Source organism: Nuphar pumila, chromosome 1 (genome assembly GCF_984573655.1).
Source record: "Nuphar pumila chromosome 1, dmNupPumi1.hap1.1, whole genome shotgun sequence".
NCBI classification, from domain to species: Eukaryota; Viridiplantae; Streptophyta; class Magnoliopsida; order Nymphaeales; family Nymphaeaceae; genus Nuphar; species Nuphar pumila.
This window is the reverse complement of record NC_143249.1, coordinates 33,877,310-33,883,309: the sequence shown is the minus strand read 5'-3', so window position 1 is coordinate 33,883,309 and position 6,000 is coordinate 33,877,310.

Genomic DNA, 6,000 nt, shown 5'->3' with positions numbered 1-6,000 from the left:
AAGAAGGATGAGGAGAGAGGAAGAAAAGGAGGCGAAGGAAGAGGGTTGAAGAGGAAGATGTAGCAGAAGGGGAGGAGGGTGGGAAGGAGAGAAAGGCAATTGCGAGAGAGGGAAGACTATCAGGCGACAGGAGGAGAACTATCGATGTTTTGAGAGTAGAGAGAATTAGAGTCCCCACCTCCCACCTTCCACCTCTTTAGGTGGGAACTCTAAACAAGAAATTTAAGTGATTGAGAATTCGTTTTCTCAAAACCTAAATTAAATCCAAACGTGAGACAGAAGAAAATTAGGAATTCATGAATCCAAACACACCCCGAAAGTAAGTTTTGCCAGCTAATACATAGCCACCTGTAAGGTCATTAAGGCAGGTTTCAGTGTGTTGCCAAAATATCGTTTTAGCAATGTGTGATGTTGAGAGATAGAGTTGCCAAAATTGCAAGGTGTTGAACGCCACTGCTCCCAAACAGCAAGAGAGTAATGAAGCACGGCAAAAACCACAACACAAGTTCTGATTCAAGGCTCCCAAACAAAGCTTTGATTTTGCAGTTATTTTCTTGTCTATAATAAGGTTTCCACACATCATGTTGCTTATGTAATTTCAAAGATAATGAAGTCGAGGAAAATTGCCGTTCTGAATTTTCAGATACATCCGAGTTCTTTGAAAATTGTCAAATAAGGACATGTAACCTATTATTGCATTTATCCACTTAACCACAGTCAAATTTTCTAAAATAATGAAAATATCCTTCACCCCTTCTCGCGTGTTTAAAAGATCAATTATGTGTTTTTGTAATGGTAAAATAAGAGACTTCCCATGCAGGGAAAGGGTGCCCCAAAACTTTTTTTTTCTTTCTGTTTACTGCCTAGTGGAGTGAATGTGGCCTTGGATACCATGAGCTCTCTCTTTCTCTTGGATCACGAGAGATGTAATGGGACCTCCTCCTCGCAGCGACAAACCCTAATGGACAAGCATGCCAAGACAATCCCCACCCCCCAAGTGATACGTGTCCATTTCCCATACGACACAAATTGCCGCCCTTCAATTTTATTAGTTAAGGTGGGACCATCATTAAATGTGGACCCCAAAACCCTAGGATCGTGTGAATCACATGGATATCAACATCATGCATCATGTGACCATAACATCACCAATCACCTATGTCTAGCCAGATTTAGACAGTGATTAATTATATATGTGATTTATTTTCAACTGTATCCTGTTAATTAATGCCTATTGGGAAGGATAAGTTTGAAGACTAAGGCTGGTTATATCTACATCACATAGACTAAACCCAAGGCTCGGTTCTCCATCTGAGTCCCCCAAGTTCATGTGGACCAGTTAAATCTGTTTGCTTAAATGGTGTGGTTATAAATTGGAAGTATTTGTGCTAAACTGGGCACTTGTGATATCACTAGATCAAATGGGTCCATGTGTACATTCTACTGCAGGTTCTCCATGCATTAGGTGTTACACAGGGTTGAGCCAAACTTGTAATACAACAACAACAACTACTACTACGCCTTCATCCCAAAACAATTGGGGTCGGCGATATGAACCAACAAAGAAAATCATTCTGGGTCTTCCACATGAATCCTTCTCCTCCAATCATTTCTATCCAATGTCATGTCCTCGGTGAGGTTCAAAGCATTCATATCCTTTCCTATCATCTCCATCCAAGTCTTCCTAGGCCTACCCCGACCTCTTTTAACTAATATATTTTCCCATTTCTCCATCCTTCTAACTGGAGCATCATTAGGCCTTCGCCGAATATGTCCAAACCACCGTAAACGATTCTCTCACATCTTATTTTCAATGGATGCAACACCTACCTTGTAATATAACACTTATTTTTATTTTCACTAATAATAATAATTGAACTAAATATATCATAATATATGTTATCAAGATGTACTCATGCCAATTTTTCGGTAATATTCTTGAATTAAAACCATGTTCATATCAGTCGGCTACCCAGAACCTATATCACAAAGACACAGACACAAACTGGGACTTGATAAAAGTGTTTGACACTAATTTACAATTCTTTTGAAAAATAGAACATGAGAATACAGTTGTTTACTTATATGGTTGATTAAAAAATATTTCTGAAACTTTTTAACATATGAAAAATATTACTATTCAAAATATATTAAGCTATTAAAAAATTGTAAAATAAAATTATGTGTTTCATAACATGTCATGTGGTGTGTCCCCTAGACTCCGGACCCTAAATGGCGTGTCCCTGTCACATAGTTGAAAACATGTGTTTCTTAGGGTCGATGCTCAATTATTATAGCTCCTATTAATAAAACTCACCAAAAAAGAAGTCAAATTTACACTCAGGCTTTGCAACATGGTTTCTTAAGAAAAACTGAAAGTAAGCACCTGGAACTAAGCCCCCTTGGGGCATGGCCTAGTGGGGTGGAGCCAGAGACGGACCTACATTAGGACTGGAGCGGGGGTGGGGGAGCGTGCCCCCACCCCCAAGAACTTAAAATTATATAGGAGCCTTTATTTGGCTACTCCCAACATAGGTAAAAAAATTCTGCCCCCCCCCTGGCCTTTCCTCTAAGAAAAATTTTTTTGTTTATGTTTGGGCCCCCCAATAAAAGTTTTCGAGTCTGTCCCTAGGTGGAGCCATGGTTCACTACAAGAAAAACGTAGATTAGCGACGGATGATATCCGTCGCTAATCCATCGCTAAACAGTTTAGCGACGGATTAATGATGGATAATGTCTGTCACATAATTCTGATCGCTAATTAGCGATAGAGCTACTTTCGTCGCTAATTTGTGATAGATTAGTGACAGACATCATCCGTCGTGAGTACGTTGCTATTTTAAATTAGCGACGGATATTATTCGTCGCTAAATTTAAAAAAAAAAATTGCTCCCTGCCGGGCGGTATTCCGGCAGCAATAGGCCAGACTTGTACCGCACCACACATGTGTTGCACCCGAGCGGCCCGGCCAGCCACTGCGGGGTCTTTTGCACAGAATTGACATGCTCCCCAGTGCGCTCTCTGGTGCCCTCCCAACCTGGTTCCCAGCTTTTTCGTCCCAGCCTGCCATTGCAGGGTTTTTTGCACAACGCAAGAGAGTGCACCTCCAAACCGATGCACTCTCATGCACGCTCTTCGGCGCCCTCTCGACCTCTAGCCCAGCCCGCCACTGCGGGGTGTTATGCACAACGCAATGGTTGCACCTCTGAACCGGTGCGCTCTCTGGCGCCCTCCCGACCTGATTCCCTCGCTTATTCGTCGACCTGAAACCATAACCCCCAATAGAATCGTTAGGCAAGGAACGAAAAGCCATGTTCGAAAAAGAAAATGACTTATTAGACCGGAGAGGTCGGGTCGGCGTGGTCCTCCAGCGCCGGCGGGCGACTCCGACTCCTCTTCTTCTTCGCGTTCCTCCGCCACGAAGTCGCCATCGTTCAAGAAGTCATCGATTTAAATTTCGAACGGGGAGAGAGGGAAATTTTCGTGCCTTAGATGAGACGGTTTAAATCGAAAATTAGCGACGGATTAGCGAGGGAATTTTTCTGTTGTTAATTAGGGATAGATTAGCTACGAAATAATGCCCTCGCTAATTCCGTCGCTAATTAGCATTTTTCTTGTAGTGTTTGGCGACGGGAAAATTTTGTCGCTCATTAGTAACGGAATTACGAAGGAGATATTTTCGTCGCTAATTTTGCAAATATTTTGAATGTTAGCAATGGATAGTTTTCTCTCGCTAATCCGTCGCACATTTACAATGAAAAAAATATGTCGCAAATGTCTGACGCTAATCCACATTTTTCTTGTAGTGGTTGCTTGACTGGCAGTCAAGGTTTGATTCCCATGGACATCATCCCTCTGCACTAGTCAACACATAGCATAGGTCCTTGGGGCAGGGGTTCCATCATCCACCCTCTCCAAGGTGAACCGTTTTGTGAATGGGCAACCAGACGGTTTATCTTATTTAGGCTCAGTTAGTGACTTTCCCTCCTTCTGAGGTACTTAGGCCCAAATGGCCTTGTGTTCCCCGCAGGGCAACACGAACAATACACCAAGGTATAGCCAGCTCGTTCATGTGCTCTAGCACTACAAGCTAAGAGGAACACTTCGTCAGTGAAGGTGACATCAACATTCATTATTTAGGGGTGTATGACATTCTTAAACAAGTGAGCTTGACTCACGAGGTGGGTCCATTGCCCACACATAACTCGTCATGGAGTTTCAACGTTCAAACAAGTCTCAAAAGACAATTATACTCCTACCATGTGCCCCAAGTTCTCTTTTTCATTTCGGGATGAATCAAGTGTCAATACACAACACATCGTATGATTTGTAAAGGAGATTTTGTGGGAAACATTCCAAACATTTCATGGCACAATCATACTATTATGATACTTGAATAAAGCATGCTCACATTCAAAAATTTGCATATGTGTCAAGATGTACAAGGTGACATGTTTCCATTCATATCTGCAATAATGTATTTTCAACATGTAATATGCAGGCGACATGTTTCCATTCATACTATATGCTACAATCTATCTTCGACATGTGCATGTGAACCATCAAACATTGCCAAGCATGCTACAGGAGTTTCAGAGATTCTAAAGCTCGGAGTGTATCAATTAACAAGTCATAAATTGTTCTATGCATGCTTCTCATAGGCAATTTGTATCTGTGTCAAGATGTGCGAGAAGTGCATGTGTCATGTGGAAATTCACTTAGCATGCTAAAATATAATTTTAGAGTTTGAATAAGTGTAATTCCGTCGATGCATACAAGTTGCCATAAGTCTAAACATGAAGAACAAAAGACATCAAACACTGCAGCCAACGGGATGCTGCCATGCTTGCCCAAACCGTAAGTTCAATTCCACGAGCAAGGTGTTGCTGAGCATTTCAAAACTATATGTAAAACATAGCGAGATAATGTTGCCTAATGGGTACTATAATGTAAAAATAGTGCAGCTAGGAAGAATGTCGCCACGTGGCACCACATCTATAAGAGATTGCAGCCAATAACATGTTACCCTTTTGCGCCATCACGACAGAAAAATTCGCAGCTACAAGGTGCTGTCAAAAATACATATCTGCATAAGGTTTTAAATACGCAAGTTGCTACCAAGAGTGTCAAATAAACGGATAAGTGTAGCTTGCAGAGTGTTGCCAAGAGGTAAGTCAGCTTTGTAGACTTTCGCACAACCATAGTGTTATCCAAAGTGCATCAATCGTGCAGAAGAACACATTGAGGACAATGATGCCATGTTGCACCATCACTGCCTAAAATCGTAGCAGCATGGTGCTGCAAGCAAGGTCATCTTGCTGCAGAAGAAACACAACACACAAGGTGTTTCCGCCCACCACTTTTCTACAGAGGATACAACCAACAATGTTGCCGCAACGTGAGGTATTATAGGGAATGCAATACTGCTACGAAGTTTATAATAACAACAGCGAAGGATGCTGCCAAAACGTGATACAAATATGGTTATTTTGTAGCCTACAATGTGATGCCTAATGCTCCACTCATGCAGGGAAAATAATGCAGTAAGAAGGTTGCTTCCATAATGTTGAAGTTGCACAAGGGAAAAGGGCAAGGTCTCAACGAGATTCTGAAGTGCGGCCTTGTAGGGCACCGAACTGTGCCACGATGGGCTATAGTCAGCCGATCAGTATGAACATGAGACTGGCTGCAACCACGAGCAGCTAAGCAAGGCACTAGATAGGGTCTGATTTGCGAGGCTAAGGAACAAAGGCTTCCTTTGACTTCCAGTCACTCAGAGTTAGGGAGGTCGAGGTCACCTATTGAGGTGTCTCAGCTACTGCAGTAGTATGGATTGCAATCTGTTATCTATGTGAGGTTTTTTCTCGGTCACGGGGCGCTTGCATGAGGTTTACTCGGTCTGTAGGTATCCCGATTATCACATAACACAGAATAACAAACGTCGGTGGTATTTTTCACAGAATGCGAGGTTTCTTTGCGTACCTGAAAGAGTAATCAAAA